We start from the raw sequence: 21,709 nt of genomic DNA, 5'->3' as shown, positions 1-21,709 counted from the left end.
GTGTATAAACATCTACATTCAAGAGCATTTTCTAAAATAACACATTTACCTCGTGATTATATAAATAATCAGACAACTAAAACAATAACAGCAGGAGCAAAAAACAACTCTAGTCAATCTGAGGTAATGGGGATGGCTTTAGCTTTATGTTTGGGTCTCCTCTGCTATAATCTATTAAATAAATGAAGCAGAGCCACCCCGGCAGAGGCTGAAAAAGACAATTGTCTGTCTGTCTGAAATCCCCCTCTGCAGTCACATGCAAACCCTCTACCCCAATTTCCAGGACCAGCCCTAAACTTAGTAGAGACATTTAGGTAGTTTGGTATAACTCTCTGCAACTCCACCCAGATCCCGCTGACTGTGGGCTTGGCTGTGACCTCCTGCCCAGAGCTCTGTGACATTGAGTGATTTCTCGATTCCTTAGCTCTTTGAACCTGACACTTGTTAGATTCCTGCCAGCCCCTCCCTCCCCCAAGCCCTCTGGACCTATCCCCCCTGCAACTGTATCCCCTAGGATGAGGAATCTGCCCCTGAGATCCAGCCACTTGTTAGATTCCTGCCAGCCCTTCCCTCCGCCACGCTCTCTGCACCTATCTCCCCTGCAACCGTAAACCCTAGATGAGGAGTCTGCCCCTGAGATACAGCCACCTCCAGAAATATTTCCCCAATACCTTCTCCCTAGATTTCACATCCCAACCCATCACCCTGAAGGATGCCCCAGGCCCCCAACTCTACTGCAGCCCCTCCACTTTCCCTAGTTTTCAACTTCCACTCAGGGCTCCCACCAAGCCAGTCCACAGTACCCATTCCTAAGTCTGGCCTTGTTCTTACTGAAATCCTGTGTCCCAGCCTAAAACTTCTGTATTCCATGGAGATGAAGCTGGAGAGTGGCCATCCTCATCATCACCCCTGGCTATTTACTTGAGGTCTGCCAGAAGTTTGCATTCAGCAACCTATTAATTGCCTTGCAGACATCATGATGCAGCAAATTTCACTATTTTCACAAAAATGGAGATCCCATTATAATAGGAAATGTGCTTAAGTTCGGTCAGCAAGCCTGAGACAAAACAAAAACTAAATTTGCGGTCCCCTGGCTTTGTTCTTACTGTATAAATCATATTTGGGGAAACTCCATGTTTCTTATGCACTGGGTGATGTCAATATCTAATTACAGGAGGGTGAAGGAAGCCCTTTCTAACCCACATGGGCCCGTCTGATGTCCCTCAGCCGTGACCCCCTATTATAGATGGGGCCTGGTGGCTGCCTACAAGTCATCACCACCATTCAGATGCCACTGTGCACTTGTTCCACCCCACAGACTGGGATGAGTAGGCACTTGCTCAAATTCCCACCTCGGTACTTCTGACCACAACAATTGTTTCAAATAAAACTGGAAGGACTTTTGTCCTTCCCACCGGTACCATCAAAGGCCCTCAGTTTCAGGCTTAGTTGACTGCAGTGAAATAGGCAACAGAGCATGAGAGGGCATGCTCTGTTGCGGTGCAAATTCAAACCTGACGTGCTTCAGAAACGTCACGTCTCTTTCACACAGTGTTCCCGGGGCTCCCAACACGTGCGTCAGAGACATAATTGCAAGGCTAAGGGTTCTGGAGAGTCAGGGAGCTTCATTCCCATGCAGAGCAGGAGATGCTGCCCTCAAAGAAGGGCCTAGAGGCTGCAGAGCAAAGGAGCATCACCCACCTGTGTGGGGCAGGGGAATGGGCTGAGTTGTATCTCCCAAAAAGAGATGTTGAAATCCTGACACCTAAGCGGGGCACAGTGGCTCAGGCCTGCAATCCTAGCAGTTTGGGAGGCCGAGGCGGGCAGATCACTTGAGGTCAGGAATTCAACACCAGACTGGCCAACATGGTGAAATCCCATCTCTACTAAATATACAAAAATTAGCCAGGTGTGGTGGCAGGCGCCTGTAATCCCAGCTACTCAGGAGGCTGAGGCAGAAGAATGGCGTGAATCCAGGAGGTGGAGGTTGCAGTGAGCCAAGATTACACTACTGCACTCCAGCCTGGACAACAGAGACTCTGTCTCAAAGAAAAAAAAAGAAAAGAAATCCTGACCCCCAATATCTCAGAATGTAGTCTTATTTGGAAATTGGGTCACTGCAGATGTCATTAGTTAAGAAGAGGTCATACTGGAGTAGGGTTAGCCCTTAATCCAACATGACTAGTGTCCTTCAATACAGAAAAGACTCACAAGGAGAGACAGCCATGTGATGACAGGAGCCGAAAGCCAGGAATACCAAGGACTGCCAATAGTATGAGAAGCTGGGGAAGGAAGGAAGGGTTCTCCCCGTGGGTCTCAGAAGTGCATGGGCCTGCCGACACCATGCCTGTGGACTTCCAGCCTCCAAAACTGTGACAGGGTTTCTGTTGTTTGAAGCCACCTACTTTAAGGCAGCCCTAGAAAACTCATATAAAGGGGAAGCAAGCAACTGAGAAATCATAAAACCCTCCCAATTTAGAAGCAGCACCAAATAGCAAAGAGAAAATGCAGTCATGTACCACATAATGTTTCAGTCAATAACAGACCACATAGAAGATGCTGGTCCATAAGATTACAATGGAGCTGGAATTTCCTATTGCCTGGTGATACAGTCATCAGAGCATCATTGCATTGCAATGCATTACTCACATGTTGATGGTGAGGCTGGTGTAAAGAAACCTAACATGCTGCCGGTTGCATAAAAGTCTAGCACACACAATCATGTACAGTACATAATACTTGATAATGATAATTAACAACTATGCTACTGGTTTCTGCATTTATTGTACTATACTTTTATCATTATTTGAGAGTATACTCCAATTTTTTTTTAAAGTTAACTGTAAAATGCCCCAGGCAAGAGGTTCCGAAGGTATCCAGAAGAAGGCACTGCTGTCTTAGGAAATAACAGCTCCACGCATGGTATTGCCCTGAAGACCTTCCAGTGGGACAAGACATGGAGGTGGAAGGCAGTAATATTGACAATCCTGACCCTGTGTAACCCTAGGCTAATGTGTGTATTTGTATTTTAGTTTTTAACAAAAAATGTTTAAAAAGTAAAAGAAAAAAATTAATTTTACAAATAAAAAAAGCTTATAGAAGAAGGATATAAAGAAAAATATTTTGGTAATAACTAAGTGTTATTACCAAAGAGTCAAAAAGCTAAACAAAATTTAGATGTTAATAAAGTTAAAAAGTCACAGTAAGCTAAGATTATTATGGAAGAAAACTATTTTTTATAAATTGAGTGTAGTCTAAGTGACTGTGTTTGTAAAGTCTACAGGAGTGCACAGTAATGTCCTGGGCCTTCACATCCACTCACATCCTGACTCACTCAGAGCAACTTCTAGTCCTGCAAGCTCCATTCATGCTAAGCGTCCTACACAGATGTACCTTTTTCATCTTTTATACCACTTTTTTATTGTATCTCTTCCATGCTTGCATAAACAAATACTGTGTGTGTTACAACTGCTTGCAGTATTTGGTATAATAATATGCTGTACAGGTTTGCGGTCTTGGAGCAATGGCTGTACTGTATAGCCTACATGTGTACTAGGCTACACCACCTAGGCTTGTGTAAGTGTACTCACGCCATAATGTTCACACAACAAAATCACCCAAAGATGCACTTCTAAAATCCCTGTCATCAAGTGAGACATGACTGTACATGTTACGCTTAGTGTCTTAGTCCTTTTAGTGTTGCTAGATAGGAATACATGAGGCTGGGCAATATGTAAAGAAAACAGGTTTATGTAGTCCACAGTTCCATTGGTCAGAAGGTTCAAGACTGGGCATTTGGCGAGGGCCTCAAGCTGCTTCCACTTGGGCAGCGGGCGAAGGGAAGCTGGCATGTGCAGAGCTCGCATGGCTGGAGAGGAAGCAAGGGTGAGGAGGCAGGCTCTTTGTAACAACCAGCCCTCATGGAAACTAACAGAGTGAGAACCCACTCCCCAACCCACAGAGCATTCGTCTACTCACGAGGGATCTGCTCCTGTGACCTGTACACCTCCTATTAGGCCCCCACCTCTAACACTGGGCATTAATTTTCAACATGAGATCTGGAGGGGTCAGACATCCAAACTACACCACTAAGGAACACCTTTCACAGCAGTGGCTTGGTTAAATTGCAAAAAGGGAGACAACTCCCTGAGGCCCTCAGAAGAACCTTCCTTCCCAGAAGAAGCTGGACCTTCTATCTAATTCAGGTACTAAGTTGGGGAAGGACCATGAGTGGGAAAAGGTAGGAATTGAGGCTTTTTTCTCCCTATTTACATGTTAATACAAAGCCCTGCCTCCTCCATCCTGACCCCCCTATTTCCTCTCTGCTTCATATGCTTATAGAAAGGCACTAGATGCAGTACTTTCATGTCTATCATCTCATTTAATCTTCACGACAATGTGCGTGGCAGAGAAGGAGCCAAAAATTTTCATTCCCATTTTACACACGAGGAAACTAAAGCTCAGATGGGATCAGGGACTGCCCAGAGAGGAGATGACTGTCCTGAGAAGAACTTCAGCTGACAATGCAAGAGCAAGAGGTGAAGTAAGAGCAAGAGGCTTTTCAAAAGGTGGCAGGGAAGGGTAAGAAACTGTCTGTGGTGTTATGAAATGTACTGGCTTTCCTTTGTCGTTCCCAGCTCACGACTTCCATAGCCCTTGTTATGGTCTTTTGTTATAAAGCTAGGTATGTTGGGTCTCGGGGCGGGCCTCTGACCTTCTTCTGCCTCCCTTTCACTTGTTCCAGGGCAGAACACTACTGTCTTTCTGATGGAGGGTCTTAAGACCGTCCAATGAGGGGGTCCCACCCTGTGCCCTGGAAGAAGGAATGCTGACATCATGAAGCTTCCTTAAAAAACCAGTGGACAGGGTTCAAGGAGTCTCCAAACAGCTGAACACGCTGAGGTTTCTGGAGGGTGGCACCGAGGGAGGGCGCAGAAGCTCCACACCCTGTCCCGCATCCCTCATCCCACGTTCTCTTCATTGGTATCCTTTGCAATATCTTTTACAATAAACCAGTAAACGTAAGTAAGGGTTTCACCAAGTTCTGTGAGCTGCTCTAGCAAATTCATCAAAGCCAAAACAGGGGTTCTGGGGACCCCAACTTGAAGCTCGTGGGCCAGAAGTTCCAGAGAGGCCCAGACTTATCACTGGTGTGTGGGTAGCGGCGGTCTTGGGGACTGAGCCCTTAACCAGTGGGATCTGACACTATCTCTGGGTAGACAGTGTTGGAACTGAATTCGAGGATACTCAGCTGGTGTCTAGTTGTGTGCTGATGATTGTTGTCGTGTGAGAACAAAGAAAAAAACAGAGTTTTCCCTACACACAGCCCAAAATACTATCTTTAAAAACTTTGAAGACAGGTTAACCAAAGGTTCTGGAAGCCATCCATGTCCAAAACAAACCAAATGTGTTGCTCTTGAAAAGTAGTCCCTTGGCCAGGCACGGTGGCTCACACCTGTAATCCCAGCATTTGGGAGGCCAAGGCGGGCAGATCAGTAGGTCAGGAGATCAAGACCATCCTGGCTAACACAGTGAAATTCCGTCTCTACTAAAAATAAAAAAAAAATTAGCCAGGCGTGGTGGTGGGCATCTGTAGTCCCAGCTACTCAGGAGGCCGACTCAGGAGAATGGCGTGAACCCGGGAGGCGGAGGTTGCAGTGAGCTGAGATCCAGCCACTGCACTCCAGCCTGGGTGACAGAGCAAGGCTCCGTTTCAAAAAAAAAAAAAAAAAAGTAGTCCCCTGACTTTTTTCAGTTGTTCAGGTAACATCACTGCAGACACAATCTGTAGATTCTCCTACTGACTTTTTACATGAAGTATTTAATATCTTTGGGGAAAAAAACCAAGCACATTTTCCAGGCTGGAAAAGCCAAGTCTTCAGCTTTTGCATCCTGTCTCATTTTGTGCTTCCAAATCTTCAAGCAATCCTATCTAACTGTATGGCCTGTCCTCAACTAGCATGCTGTACAAAGAACGTTTTCCTGACGCTGGGCTTCGAAGAGTGCTTGAGTGGTGGGTGCATTACACACTGATGTCCAAGGACATCTGATGACTGGACAAATCTTTTCCCCAAAGCAACACCTGACAAGAGTAAGGAAGGCAGAGCCAGGGCAGAGTGGCAGGTGTCCAAGGTAAGAACAGGACTGAAAGGGTTGAGCTGAGCAGCACTGATGATAAGGAACTTGGGTGGGGAGCTCCCACTCTAATCAGCTGCCTTTTCCATATATTTTAATCTTTCTCTTTCTGAAAAACACCCAGTCATTGGTCATCAAGAGAACCTGACTTCTCTTTCCTGCCCCTTATAGCCACAGTCTGTTTCTACCCATAGAACATTTCTGACATCAAACACATGGGTGTCTTCCACCTCAACAACCAAGTCTCCAACTCTCCAGCACCAATCGGGTGTCCCGTAATTCAATTCCATTGTGACCCTAACTACCCGGAGTCAGCACAGACCCCACAGGTCAGGGGCTCAGCCCCACAAGTCTGCCCCCATTTCAGACACCAAGCGTAAGTCCCAGGCCTCCTGTGCTTCTGACTGACTGGCTATCAATGGGGTTTCTCACTACCCCCTCTCCGGTTTAATAACTTGTGAGAATGGCTAGCAGAACTCTGTGAGAATGGCTGGCAGAACTCAGGAACAGTTTATGATAATGGATACAACTCAGATCAGCCAAATGGAAGAAATACATAGGGCCAGGTTGGGTGCACAGAGTTTCCATGACCACATAGAAGGCGTCACCCTCCCCCAGCTCCTCCAAGTGTTCACCTCCCAGAACCCCATCACTTAGGGGTTTGATGGAGGCTCCATTGTGTAGACATGGTCAATTAAATTATTGGCCACTCTGGATTAACTCCATCTTCAGCCCTTCTTCCCTACCAGGAGGTCTGGGATGAGGTTGAAAGTCACAACCCTCTAATCACAGGGTTGGTTCCTCTGGCAACCAGCTGGCACTCTGAGGCCAGCTAAGAGCCCACCAAGAGTCACCATATTAGCATAAGCTAAGGTACGGTTGAAAGGAGTTTATGGTTGGGCACGGTGGCTCACGCCTGCCAAAGCGAGTGGATCACCTGAGGTCTGAGACCAGCCCGGCTAACATAGTGAAACCCTGTTTCTACTAAAAACACAAAAAATTAGCCAGGTGTGGTGGCATGTGCCTGTAATCCCAGCTACTCAGGAGACTGAGGCAGGAGAATCACTTGAACCCAGGAGGCGGAGGTTGCAGTGAGCCGAGCTCGCACCACTGCACTTCAGCTTGGGCGACAAGAGCGAAACTCCATCTCAAAAAAAAAAAAGGAGTTTATGATGAAAAACAAAAGATATTCCTGTCACCTCTATCACACAGGAAATTACAAGGGTTTTAGGAGCTCAGTACCAGGAAATGGAGGACAAAAACCAAATATATATGTTTCTTATTATATCACAACATCACACCTGTAGAACCTGCAGCCAAATTGTCTGGCACATATACTCTGATACCTACCAATAATCATTCTGGGGAAACCACATCTACAAAATGCCATGCCACATTTTGTCAGCTGGAAAATATTAAACACTACTGAAAAAATGTAAGGTTTCTTCTTCAGATTTAAATGTCTACTTATTTCGAAATGAATTAATAGTTCTCTGGGTTTCATAATGTTTAATTCATTAATAACTATAGCTCAAGAATTTGAAAGGAAATTGCTTCCAGGATAAAATTAAATGCAAAACTCTAAGCAGTGATTCATGGCTGTTCCTATCTAAATTACTAATCCATGTGACAAACCTGGTTGGCAGCACAAAGAAAGCAATACTATTTGTCCCCCATTGCCTTTATAGACTTCGCTGAATTGTTTTTGCAAATTGCCTAAACCCGAGTACTAGATAATCCCCTGCTAGCAGCTTCCATTCCGTTATGAAATTTAGTTCTTAGAGTCTCTGTTGCCACAAAGAGTTTCACAATAGACTAATACTTTGTACCTCAGAAAAGAATTTTCTGAACATTAGAGTTTAGACGTAGAGCCCAATGGACTTCTAAGGAAACTCACTTTAAGTTGAAGGCAAATATTCCCATGAAAGCTGTCCCAATCCCCAAAGAAACCTACAAAAAATCTGCTTAAAACCATTTTTTAAAATGCCTGTTTTCTTTTAGTCTGCAAGGAAGGCTAGTCAGCTGAGTGTCAATTACATATCTCCCTGTTAGAACAATCAGGCACTAGAGTTACCCTGTTGTCCAACAGATGATATAAGGCTTCCTAAATTTCACCAAGCCCTGGTTATTCTGACTCCTAAAATTTCTCTCAGGTCTGTTCCTCACACTGCCTGGGTTCACTCTTATGGCTGAGTGGAGAAACAGGCAGGAATATTCCTGGCCACATACTCCCACCTCCAAGGGAATTTGGAGGGCTGAGTGGCACAGGGCCCCACCCCCTCTGGTAACCACTGCCCAGATCATCACAAAGCCCTGCAAACTAGGTTCTCCCTGCCTCCCATCTCTCCCCAATGCCAACCATCCAATCTACTGCTTCTAGATGGCAAGTTGGGCCCAGGCAGCCCCATGGACGGCTACGCCCCATCAGGTGCCTTATACATGGGGATTTCTTTATCCTCAGGACAACTTGAGGAAGTCACCCTCATTGTCTTCTTATTACAGACCAGGAGCTGGCAGCAAAGATGTTCAAACAGTCCCCCAAGCTATAGAGTGAGGATCTGCGAGGCCAAGATTCACACCCACACTCTCGTACCACATTTCTGTGCTTTGAGCCACCTGATCACGCCATCCCATGGCCCCTTAGTACCAAGAGTGAGGACACACACCCCAGCAGGGTCTCCGCGTCCTTTGGTGACTTGGCTACGTTACCAGCCTCATCTGACCCCTGCCCTCCATCTGCCCTCTATCTCCATCAGTTACTTGCACATGGTGTTTCCTGTGCTCCTCCGTGTCTCCTCTCCCTGCTGTGTGCTCCTACAGTCCCACATTCATCCCTTCATCAACCGTTCACTACTTTCTCCCAACATTGGCGGTGACACTGGGGGTATGACCTCAAAGCAGCGGCTCTGGCTTTCCCCTAGTTGCCCGCTGTCCCCACCACTGAGCAGCATGTGACAAGACGGCCCATACCTTCGGCACCAAAGAATGCATTAAGGCAAATCATCAGTGAAAGTTTAAAAAGCAAAACAACACAAAAAAACAGACTTAGGGGCTTGTCCCAAAATGACTGTCAGATCCCTTATAAGCAGGGGTGGAGGGATGGGAAGGGGCTTATGCGGCCTTATTAAACACTGCACATCAGGAAATTTTTTTCTCACCAAACATCAAACATTGCAATGAACAGAGGGGAGAACACCTAGAGTCTCACCAGCTGAAGCAGGAAGAAAGCCTGTGGCAGATTTTAAATCAGCAAGAGGTGGGAACTCAAGAGTCACCCATGCATGACAAATACAAAGAGATTGGGGACTGGGCGCGGCGACTCACACCTGTAATCCCAACACTTTGGGAGGTGGGTGGATCACTTGAGATCAGGCGTTCAAGACCAGCCTGGCCAACATGGCGAGACCCCATCTCTACTAAAAATACAAAAAATTAGTTGGGTATGGTGGCGTGCTCCTGCAGTCCCAGCTACTCGGGAGGCTGAGGCAGCAGAATCACTTGAACCGGGGAGGCAGAGGTTGCAGTGAGCGGAGATTGCGCCATTGCACTCCAGCCTCGGCGACAGAGCGAGACGCCATCTCAAAAAAAAAAAAAAAGATGACAAACTGAATCGTCAGCTTGGTCCGGTTTTTATAGCTGTTTCCTGGGAGGAGGGGGAGCAGGGTCAAAGAGATATTTGAAAGGAGTTTGGTTGTTCTGTTTTTTTTTTTTTTTTAATTTTAAGGAGGGAGAGCACCCACTATTGATGAAACTGTATGGCAACCCCCAACCCAGGGTGAACCATATGTAAACCAGGCTGAACTCTCCACATCGCTGGCCTCACCATCCTGGTAAACATTTCTGACTATAAACTCAGCATCAGATAAACCTAGATATTACCAGCAATGCAGTAGGAAAAATAAAAATAACAACTGGATTCACAGTAATCATTTAAAATGTAAAATACTGCTCCTAAATCCTATAAAATGGCCACGAATGTCCAGAGCACACTAATTCTATAAGGAACCCCCACTGTACTACAAAAATACACAAAACGCACATAAAAATACAACTTTACTATTATGTAAATTTAACCTTAAATGAATATGCTAGCTAACACAAATAATATATTAAATCAATTTTGCTCACCTTCTTAGAACTTAACGAGCCTCCTAGGGGTAATTCAGATACCCCAGCTCCTCACTTACAAAGCAGTCCGAGGAGATTCACGGTAATGTGGGCAGCTGGGCTTTTCCTGGCTCCTCTCCCCATTTTCCTCGCAGCCAGCACAGGCATTCAGAACAAGCTGCCCACTGTAGAGGTTGGCCTTCGGGGGTTGCTGTAAACCTACAGCATATATCTGTGTTATGTTTCAGGGATGTTTAAAAGCATGTTAAAAATTTGTCCCAATATTTCTCTTTTCCTCCCAGCTTATTCCAAGTCTCAAGAGCCACTACACTGCTCAGTATCAGTTCAGAGACCACAGGACAGAGGTAAACCCAGCCCAGCCACCCCTCAGCTGATCCTGCAGGGCACTGGGAAGCCACCGAGGTCATTAGAATAAGTACAGGCTTTAGGCCGGGAGCAGTGGCTCACGCCCGTAATCCCAGCACTTTGGGAGGCCGAAGCAGGTAGATTACCCAAAAGTTTGAGACCAGCTTGGCCAATGTGGTGAAACCCCATCTCTACTAAAAATAAAAAAATTAGCCGGGCGTTGTGGCGGGCGCCTGTAATCCCAGCTACTCAGGAGGCTGAGGCAGGAGAATCGCATGAACCCGGGAGGCGGAGGTTGCAGTGAGCCGAGATCGCGTCATTGCACTCCAGCCTGGGCAACAAAAGCAAGACTCCGTCTCAAAAAACAAAAGTACAGGTTTTAGAAGGAACTTCAAAGTAAATGAATGTCCAGGAAATGAATGAAAAGCATAAATCAGTAGCGTGCCTTGTAGTTATGTGGCGGAAAGACAGAGCAGTGGAGCGTGTAGTCAAGTCAGGAGCAGGCATCACAAAGCAACAGTGCGAAAAGACCAGTGGCATCCACACATCTTCATAGATGACTTAAAATCAAATGGACAATAAATCGCCCATACTTGAGGTTCTTAGGGTTCCCAGTTTCGTGATTAGAGTAACTAAAAAGCATTCATCATTTGTAAGAACACACATTTTTCATAAGCATTTGAGGTTATCAGAAAAGATTCTGAGAATATTCTAACATCTCAGAGGTAATCTCATTTATTAAATAAAATTTCCTAAGTTCACCATGTCTCTTTAAGTAGGATGAGCTAAAGGAAAGCCCAGTCTTAATCATTTCACTGACCACAAAACCCTAATTAGTAAAATCCAAAGAAATAGGGAATGTCTATCCTCAAATTTCAACTGCTAACTCCACAAAATCACCAGGTGGGGGAAAAAGTTGTCAGAGGCCTTCTTCCAGTCATATTTCCAAGTAACTCAAGTGTTCAAAAAAACTGGTCTCCAAGATTCATCTTTTAGGATACATAAAACAACCCCTACTTCCAAATAAATGTGGGCCCTGGAGGTATTGTCTCCTGCACCTGAAAAGAGATTCTGTTACTGAAAAAGAACTAAATGTGGAATGCCCTGCCACCTCACCACAGATGGCACTAAAGGCGAACAGCCAGAGACCCACTTGATAAAGGAACACAAACTTTTGTGTTATTTCCATTTGTTTGGGTTTACTTTACACTCACACCTTCAATAAAGGATGCAGCAAGGATGGCATCAAGAACTTAGCTGATCCTGCAGGGTGCCAGGAAGACACCTCAGATCATTAGAATAAGTACAGGTTTTAGAAGGAACTTCAAAATAAATGAGTGTCCAGTAAATGAATGAAAAGGAAAACTCATATAATTGAGTGGACACACACACATTCACACACACACATGCACACATATCCACACACCTGGAAGCTTATCATCTTCATAAACTCAGACAAGCCACCTACCCTCCAACTTCCTCAGTTTTCATGCGTCCATGAGCTTGGCACAACAATGATGTAAAGGAAAATCAGAAAGTTTATAAGCAAAGGTACCTTGAACAGGAAACCATGAGAGAAACAGTGTCACTAGGATTTGCTAGAAGCATTTGTATTTCTTGATAGAGGCTTTTCACTTGAGCTTGTTGACTCTGATTTCTATCCATGAAGGAAAAGACAGGCAAGTCACCATATAACTTGTTATACCATAAAAAAAGTATTTCCATTTCTTCTACACCTCACACTCTCTTGGAAAGAAATAATTTGAAAACTTGGAAATATTACGTTCCTGCACCCACATCAGGTATCACGAATATCCTGCTTTTGGGATTATAAAGAAGCTGTGTTGGGGTGGGGGTGTGGAAAACACAGCAGGGAGCTTTCGGTGGTCAAATCCCATTGCAGCTGTGACGTGGCCTCCACACTCCAAAGAGAAACAGGCTCTCCTGATCCCAGCCTATGAGGGTGGGATTGATTACTGTAAATACGCACAGGCTTGGGAATCTTCATGTCTGATGCATTTCCTGGCCTCATCTCCCACGTGGTCTTTTCTTACTCTGGGCTCTCCCCTGCTCTGGTTTTCTTCCACCCCAGGAAGAAAGGGGAGACCACGCCTGTCACATTACCCGCTAGCTTGCTGTCCCTCGAGAAGACTTCAAATCCCTGCCGACTCTGTGGTTCCAAAGCCTGCTATGCTGTTTGCCTCCTGGCCAAGCATGAACTCTGAAAGCTACCCCCTGTAGGTTTTCCATCAGGGCATTCCTCCTCTCCTTGTTTAGGATGCAGGGAGAAGGGGAGTTCTTTCAAGGTTAACCAAGAAAGAAAAAGGATCAAGGTCCTATTTTCCTACTATGGTTTATGGACCTTCCTTCTTTGGGCCCAATAAGAAAGGAAGCTAAACCCACATAAGGAGCCAGGTTCAGTTCAGGCAAAAGAGTCCAGGGGAAACTGAGCATCCCTGTTTCTCTCTGTTCCCCTAACTCCTTCTCGACCTCCGACACCCACCTGACTCCTAACCCATCGCACACATCACACTCATGATTTCAGCCCCAAATCAGTTCAGCCCAGCTGTCTAGATAATGGGCCACCTTAGTCTTTTCCACATTCCCTCCATCAGATATCCCCAACCCCATCCTGATAATGGCATCCCAAGGCCCTGCACCTGCTTCCCAGAGAGGCTATTAGAATTTACTAGAAGCATTTGTATTTTCTGTTAGAGGCTATTACCTTAGGCTTCGATTGAAATCATTGGCTACTACAACGTCTCGGAAGTGTGTGCGTGTTACCTCCACAAGGACACTGTCAGTTTAGGATAGGACTCACAGACAGTGAACCGCCCCCCACCCCACCATCAAAAAAAAAAAAAACAAAACAGAAGGGAATTGATTCACACTGAATTGTCCACCTACCAGCTTCTGGACTCAGACACATCATTTCATTCCTCTGGGCCTGCCTCTGGATTCCCACCTTAGACTACTGTTCTGAGAATTAGGTAATACATATACAATACTGAAAACAGCACCAGATACCTTACAAGTGCTCTACCACATCAACAACCAGGATCCACCATCTCCATGACCTCTCGAGATAGGTACTGCTGGTCTCACCTTAAACCAGAACACAGAGGCTCAGCAAGGCTGAGTAATTTACTTAGGATCACAGGGCTGAAAATAAACAGAAGGGTTATTGCCCTCAGCTGACCAAATGAACAAAATTCATGCTGTTTTCACCACATCATTGAGAAATGAATCTCTAGTGGTAAAACCAGGCTACTCTGCATGTTGTGGGATTGTATGGCAGGGGTTCATGGTATCCCGATGCCAAATCTTCAGAAGGTAAGACTGGGCTTCGGAGCATGAACAGCCTGGCTTGTTCTGGCAGGGACAATTCATGGTCCACCTCGGAGCTGCAGAGCCCTTGGTCTATCGAATTACCTCTTTTAGTCTCAGGTTTTCCAACTATAAAATAAGAGCAATTTACTTAGGAGGTAGTAAGCCTCTGATAGATACTTATCTTCATGGTAACAACTAAAACCTCTTGTGAGGGAGCCACCAAGAAAGGATCCTATATTAAAGGCAGCATATGGGTCAGTTCTCACATTGCTATAAAGAAATACTTCAGACTGGGTAATTTATAAAGAAAAGCGGCTTAATTAGCTCACGGTTCCGCAGGCTGTCCAGGAAGCATGATGCTGGCATCTGCTCGGCTCTGGGTAGGCCTCAGGAAACTTACAAACACAGTGGAAGGCAAAGTGGGAATAGGCGTCTTACACGGCAGGATCAAGGGTGGGGGAGGTGCTATAACTTTTAAACAACCAGGTCTCGTGAGAACTCTATCAGGAGAACAGCACCAAAAGGATAGTGCTAAACCATCATGAAGGATCTACCCCTATGATCCAATCACCTTTCACCAGGCCCCACCTCCAACACTGGGGGTTACAATTCAACGTGAGATTTGGGTGGGGACGTAGATCCAAACCACATCAGGTAGCAAACCTGATGGTTGAAGTTCCTTCCAGTCCTGCAGGTGGAAACTTCATAGAGCAACAAGCTAGAGACTAACAATGCTTGTTTAAAAATTTTACTATCAGAGCCAAAACTATTGCTAACAACCTTGAAAATGTCTGGTTAAAAATTCCAAATTAACTCCTCGCAGTCCAATTTTTAATCGCCAAAGTATTCCTGAAACCACCCCCTGCTCCCAATCCCCCATTTTCATGATACATGATACATAAAAGAGACAAAGTTAGGTCTCTTTCCCTTCTGGCTTGTCCTACATTTGAAAAGCATTTGCTATTCTACTGTAGTAGACTTCCCTCAAAATAACCTCATTATTCTCTTCTTCCACAACTATGTCATTGATATAATTACTACCATCATGATTTTCACAGCTATTTGTTGTGCTATAATTTCCCGATGAATTTCTGGTATAGAAACAAAATAGCCACAATAAGATATTACAACTCTATTATTACTATAGCACACCATGACTGAAATGAAAACTCTTAAAATTTGTAGTATTTCATTTTTAATACCATGCTCATTTCTGTAGTGAGTAAATAATTACTCTAAAGATGTTTATTATTAGTTTGTTTCTGATAATAGCTTCCTTTTGTTGGTACTTTTCAATAACTTACAGCAAAGTTTTGAAAGATTAACATATTTTAATGGGCTACAACATATCAATGCTTCTACTTACCAGATTCGAGGTTCTGTTCTGGTTCTGCCACTTGCTAACACAATCTTGAGCAAGTTACTAAAGTTCACTGTGCTTTCTGTCTGCCCATCAAAAACTACAGGGCAAAGACAGAACCTACTCCTAAATTATTAGGAGAATGAAATTGGGTAACTTCTGCAGAGTTTCACAAAATGCTTAAAAGTTAGTTATTGCCAAGTATTTAGTAATTTTTTAACTTACACAAGTACAAATATCAGAGATATTTAATATTTAAAATTGTACTCAAAATTTTGCAGTCTCCTTTCTTTTTCTTGCTTGTTTTTTGAGATGGAGTTTCGCTCTTATTGCCCAGGCTAGGGTACAATGGCACGATCTCGACTCACTGCAACTTCCGCCTCCTGGGTTCAAGTGATTCTCCTGCTTCAGCCTCCCAAGTAGCTGGGATTACAGGCATGTCACCACGTCTGGCTAATTTTTGTATTTCTAGTAGAGACAGGGTTTCACCATGTTGGTCAGGCTGGTCTTGAACTTCTGAGCTCAGGTGATCCACCCACTCGGCCACCCAAAGTGCTGGGATTACAGGTGTGAGCTACCACGCCCAGCCTCAGTCTCCATTCTTAAACATGGGCAAGCCTCACATCTTACAGCAATGGGGTTACCACCACCATTTGTTTCTTCTTCTGCTGACATAGTAAACTCTAATTATCGAAAAGTCTGTTATGAACATCAGTTTACCTGACACATTTTCTGAGGAAATAAAACTTCTTTCCCTACAACCCAAGGAAAGTGGACTTGTTTTCCAAGAAAATGGAACAGTCCAAGCCCAAGGTAACAGATCTTAGCTAATTGGTACTAATTACTGGGAGTTTGTTGAGGCTGATGGAGATGAAATTTTATTAGTGAACAAATCTCACAAAAGGAACAGTGAACACCTTGCATCCTCTAAAGTATTTTCCTAATCTATCTCAATAAGCATAGTTTCATTCTGCTTATTCATGATCATTCTTCATACCATAATAAGTGTACTTTGTCTAATTAATTTAATTTTAGAAATATAAAAACTAATTTTATACTTTACTACTGTTTTACTTGTTTGGGCTTGAGTGTACTTCAGTTCCTGAAAAGCTACCCTGACATCTTAGGTAAAACTAAAGGCAAAATGACATAATAATTTCTCCTAATATTACTTCCTCGCTGCCGTAGTTTAACAGCGCATAAACAGACCAAAGAGAAGAATCCATCAAGGTAGTCAGTGTCTTTCGAAGAGCAGACAAATATAAACCTAGACATTGGTGATAGCCAACATATTGTATTTCTGATTACAGACACAGGATTCAGCTACCAAAGTGCAGTTAGCATGCACAGAGTGGCAAGCACGTTTCTTGATGAAAGAGCCCTCAATCAACCACCGAAGAAATCATATTCAAAAAAGTGTGGGACTATTTTAAAAAGCATTAGATCACCACAGTCCTTAAGAAGGCAGAACTAGTGAGAGACATAACAGTTCTCATGGTTACTTTAAGGCCTTTTTAGGGTTTGCTGAAGCTGGCGGTATGTAGGCTGAGTGGCAAGAGATGGTGAGGTATATCGGGGTTTATCGATTATAGAACAGGCTCCTCTAGAAGGATATAAAGCACCTCCAAGTAGGTGTAAGCTGTTCCTTGTAGTTCTCTGGTGAATAGTTTTGTTAATTTAACTACTTGGGTTTAGGGCTAAGCATAGTGGGGTATCTAATCCCAGTCTGGTTCTTAGCTATCGTGTTTTCAGGATATTAAAGTCACTTCCACAGTGTGTATTTTATTTCAGCTGGGCTTTTTTACAACTTAGATGAAGTTTAGCTTTATTGGGTATAGACCTTAAACACTCTTTATGCTGACCTGGTGAAAAAAATCAGTAAGATTCTTGAGATGCAAAGATGAATAAGATAAGTCCAGCCCTCAAAGACCCGCCTGCATCACCGGCCAGCACCTGGCCATCCCCAGTGATATGTCATGGTCTGCAAGATGTTGCAGGCAGCAAAGGCCATTTCCAGTCGGAATCAGGGATTCAGAGATGAGATCTGAACAGGGTATTGAAGGAAGAGTTAGGGTTTGAATAGAAGGATAGAGGAAGAAAGGGAAGGCAGGCATTCTAAATGAGGCAACAACTTGGGTAACATCTGGAGGCTAATGAGTTAACCAATTTGTATGAGAAGGGATCTGCCAACCAGATTCCCAATATTCCAGACAGGGTCCTATATGGAACAGTCCTTAAGCACAGTCTGTAAAATATTTTCAGTATTTTAAATCCAGTTGAAATCATAACCAATTTGGGAATAATAAATATAAGTTAAGCTACATCTTAACTTTAAATAAGACATATAATTTAATTGTCAGTGCATGCAAGTGTCCTCTGTTCCAGAAAACACATTTTTTTCTTCGTTCCTACAATCCTTCAGACCTATGCCTGGTCAGCTGTTTAGAGGGCTTGTCTCCCTGATGGCAAGGTGTTTAAGCCTCACATTCATAATGACAATTTGGGCGTGGATTACTCACAAAGGTACAGCTCTGACCTGTCCACTCAATGCTGTTTCTAAAGCAAACTCTTAATTTCTCCCAAATCTGTTTTTTCCCCTGCAATTTTATATTTGTTACCATTATTCACCCAATACCTCAGATTTGAAAACCTGTGTATGTCTCACCACTCATTCAGTTAATCTCCAAACTACTATTAGTTCTGTCTCTGAGACGTCTCTTGCATTCATTCACACTCCCATTCCTGCCACCCTCTCCAAGGATTCAGGTCTTCACTACATCTCTGGACCTCCCCCACCCACCTCCATGGTCTCCCCACCTTTGTCCCTTCCTGCTCCAATCCATATTGATGACTGCCTAATTAAGCTTCTAAAAACATAGCTTTATGACCACATCCTCCTCCAGTCCCCAAACCATCAATGGCTTCCTGGCAAATAAATCCCTAAGTCCCCCTCCCACCAACCTTTCCAATCCTTTTTCATGCTATTCCTACTCTCATACTCCCATACTCCCAGTCCCAGTCATAAAGCATTACTCACTGTCTGGAAGACAGGAGTCACCTATCCCCATGCTGTCACCAATGCCATTCCTCACTGACACGTGTCCAGACAATTACTATCTACCCTTCACGGGCATTGTCAAATAGTACATCTTTTGTGAAAGCATTCTGAATCCTTCGAATTCCACTACCATTTCATTCCCATACCACCTGGCATTTGCATCCCTTTGTACACATGTTCTTACTTCTGCAGGGTAACCTCCTAAAGGAGCATCTTGGTATAAAAATAACCAAATCAACATGCTAACGAACTACTTTCTAACATGGAAGCATTATGCCAAGAGTTAGGGAAGATACAAGAGCATCAGCTGACAATGAAGTTGAGAAAGTACACTCAGCCCACACAAAAATTAAGCAATAATATCAACAACTCTTTTTAAGCATCATATACAGATGTTAGTCGAAGTCATGAAAATACAAGAGATCGCAGAGAAAGCACATCTCCTTAACAGAAAGACCAGGCTGAGGCAGCACACTGCAGTGGCTTACAGCATCAATGCTGGAGACATCCTGCATGGGTTCTAATCCCAGCTCTGGCTTTTACTTGCTTTGTGACCTCAGGCAAGTCATTTAAGCTCTCTGTGCTTCAATTTCCTCACCCATATAATAGAGATATTAATAGTACTGTCTACTCTCCCCCTTAGGATTGCTGTGAGGAGTATGCACGTACTGTAGCAAAACCCTTAGAGCCTGGCACACGATTCATGGCGTAAGTGTCAGTCTTATGCTAATTATTGTGCAAATGCTTTATATGGCGGAACAAAACACTAGACTCAGATATTTGGAAGTTAAGACGCCTAGCAGGATATTTACTAGAAAAAGGGACTTGACCATTGTATCCTCAAGCCAGATTTGCTATATTTCCGGGAGACAGGGATTTTGACTGACAGGTATGGTGAAACTCAGCTGGGGTTGCTCTTTGTACAAAGGATTGAATCCTGTGCAAATAGAGCAGGCACACAGACCACTGAACCAAACACAGAGCTTCCAGCCACCGAAAGACTCATCCACAAATAGCCATTGTCTCCCACAAACAACTCGGCTGTTGTCATCCAGATGGGCACCAAATGAAACCATTTGACTTACGTATTTTGGTCAGGGGTTCTGCGTAGACACAATGACAAATACAATTGATTGCGGCAGAATAAATTTAGAATGGTGCACTGAATTTAGTCTGATAAGCAAGTTCTCGGGTCCAGCATTTTACAGGACACTAATCCATGGCATTCAGCTGGACTAAGCATATAAGAGTCCATTTCAAAGACTGTCATATCATACAGTGATGTATTTATTAATGGTGTGGGAAACAGCTGTGACTGCAGGGTAACCACATCTGTCACTGTTCCCAAAAAAAATGTTAAAATGCATTATACATAAATTGCTGCAAATATCTCAACTTGAACTTGTGTTGCAGATACATATACTTACACAGTGAAATGAAAACTGCCAGTACACTTGAGGTTTTATTACTTTCTACTAAAAGTATTTACAGCTCAAAGCTGCTTGTTAATCACACGTCAACATTATTAGAGTGGTAGGAATAACAAATTTTATCATCATCTCATTTTCTGATAAAATATAGAAATTATAAGAATTATAACAATAAGGCTGATGCTGCACAAGAAAAAAACAAACAAAATCTGTCCCATTTTTTGTGTTTGGAATCTCTATTTTTACTCACTGGTATGGCTGCTTCAGCAAGGTTCCTTTGTCCCAAATGTCAGGGAAGGTCAGACAGTAGACTACCAAAATGAACACCCCCAAATCTGAGTGGCCAAATGCAGTAATGGTTTACTCTCTTCTCCACTGTGTATTCCAATGACACTTGGCAAGGGAGGATCTGCTCCACAAGGTCTCTTAGGAACCCAGGTTCCTTCTGTCATATCCTAGGACTTCAGACTTCTCCCCTGGACCCTGGAAACTGACCAGCAGATTAGAAAGAAACGAGGGTAGAAAAGGTATCCCACTCTGAACTGTCTCTCATTTCCATATACATCCCATTGGTGAGAACCAGTCACATGGCCCCACCTAGGTACAGAAAGTGGTATAGTAGAGTGATTGTCAACTGGGGGCAATTTTGTCCCCTAGGGGACATCTGGCAATGTCTGGAGACATCTCTGATTGAACTGGGACAACTGACACCTAGTGAATAGAATCCAGGGATGCTACTAAACATCCCACACTGCACAGGACGGTCTTCCCACAATGAAGAATTATCCAGCCCCAGAGGTCAAAATGCCGAGATTCTGGTGAGCATCTAGCCAGCCTCTGCCACAGTCACAGGTCCATGCTCAGGTCTAACATCATTGTCCACTAACACACACCCTAAGCAATCCCAACAAACTCACGTGTTAATCATTTGTCTGTTCCTTTGCTTGTTTGAGCCTCCATTCATTCATCCAAACGCCTGAACAAGACAAGATTTCTGTCTTAGTCTGTTTGTGCTGCTACAACAAAATACTTGTGATTGGGTGATTTATAAATAATAAATATTTATTTCTCACAGTTCTGGAAGCTGAGAAATCCAAGATCATGGCAGCCGTGGATTCAGCGTCTAGTGAGAGGCCTCTGTTTCCAAGCTGTGTCCTCACGTGGCAGAAGAAATGGAAGGGTGTGGCATTCTCTGAAGCCTCTTTGGGCATTAATCCCATTCACAAGGGCAGAGCCTTCATGGCCTAATCAACTCCTAAAGGCCCAGCTCTTAATACCATCATCTTGGGGTTTAAGTTCCAACATGAATTTTGGAGGGACATGTACATTCAAATGATAGCAGTTCCTACAGCTAAAGAACTTACAATAGAGCTGCAGAGGCAACCATATGCAGAATGATCACACCCAGGGTAAGTGGGATTAGAACAAATGGAAAGAAAAGTAAGTCCGCCTGAGGGAGCTGGAGGAGGATCAATAGGACAAGTGAAATGGGAATGAAGTATCGAAGAAAGACAGTCTGCCCTCCATATCTGGTTCGCACATCTGTGGATTCAAACAACCATAGATCAAAAACATTCAGGAAAAATAATACCAAATGGTTACCTCTGCACTGAATATGCATGGACTTCTTCATTTTGTCATTACTTGCTCAACAATATGGTATAACAACTTACATTTATATTGCGTTTACATTTACATCATGTTTACATTACATTTGCATAGCATTTACATTGTATTAGGCTTTATAAGTAATCTAGTGATGATTTAAAGTATACAGGAGGAAGTGCATAGGTTATATGCAAAAACTATGGCATTTTATATCAGGTACTTAAGCATGCATGAATCTTGGTTTCTAAGGGGGTTCCTGGAATCAGTGCCCCATAGATACTGAGGGACGACTGTATATGTGGTACTTACAGTTTT

The 21,709-nt window shown here is 43.8% G+C and overlaps 1 protein-coding gene across 9 annotated transcripts in view; it reads right to left on the bottom strand.

Annotated features, from left to right (window-relative positions):
• Positions 1-21,709, bottom strand: part of RNF152 (ring finger protein 152) — a 327,325-nt gene that overhangs the window by 290,768 nt on the left and 14,848 nt on the right. The window contains exon 3 of one of the 9 annotated variants that reach the window (XM_023218319.1): positions 10,264-10,474. The exons of 6 other annotated variants lie outside the window; for them this stretch is intronic. The gene's annotated coding sequence lies outside the window, so the exon portion shown is untranslated. Of the gene's footprint in view, positions 1-10,263; positions 10,475-21,309; positions 21,329-21,709 lie in introns of those variants that run through there. 2 more of the 9 variants (XM_023218318.1, XR_002732944.1) reach the window with 2 other exon arrangements.

The sequence above is a fragment of the Piliocolobus tephrosceles genome, chromosome 18, assembly GCF_002776525.5.
Source record: "Piliocolobus tephrosceles isolate RC106 chromosome 18, ASM277652v3, whole genome shotgun sequence".
NCBI lineage: Eukaryota > Metazoa > Chordata > Mammalia > Primates > Cercopithecidae > Piliocolobus > Piliocolobus tephrosceles.
The sequence above is the reverse complement of the archived record's forward strand: the minus strand, read 5'-3'. Positions and strand labels throughout refer to the sequence as shown.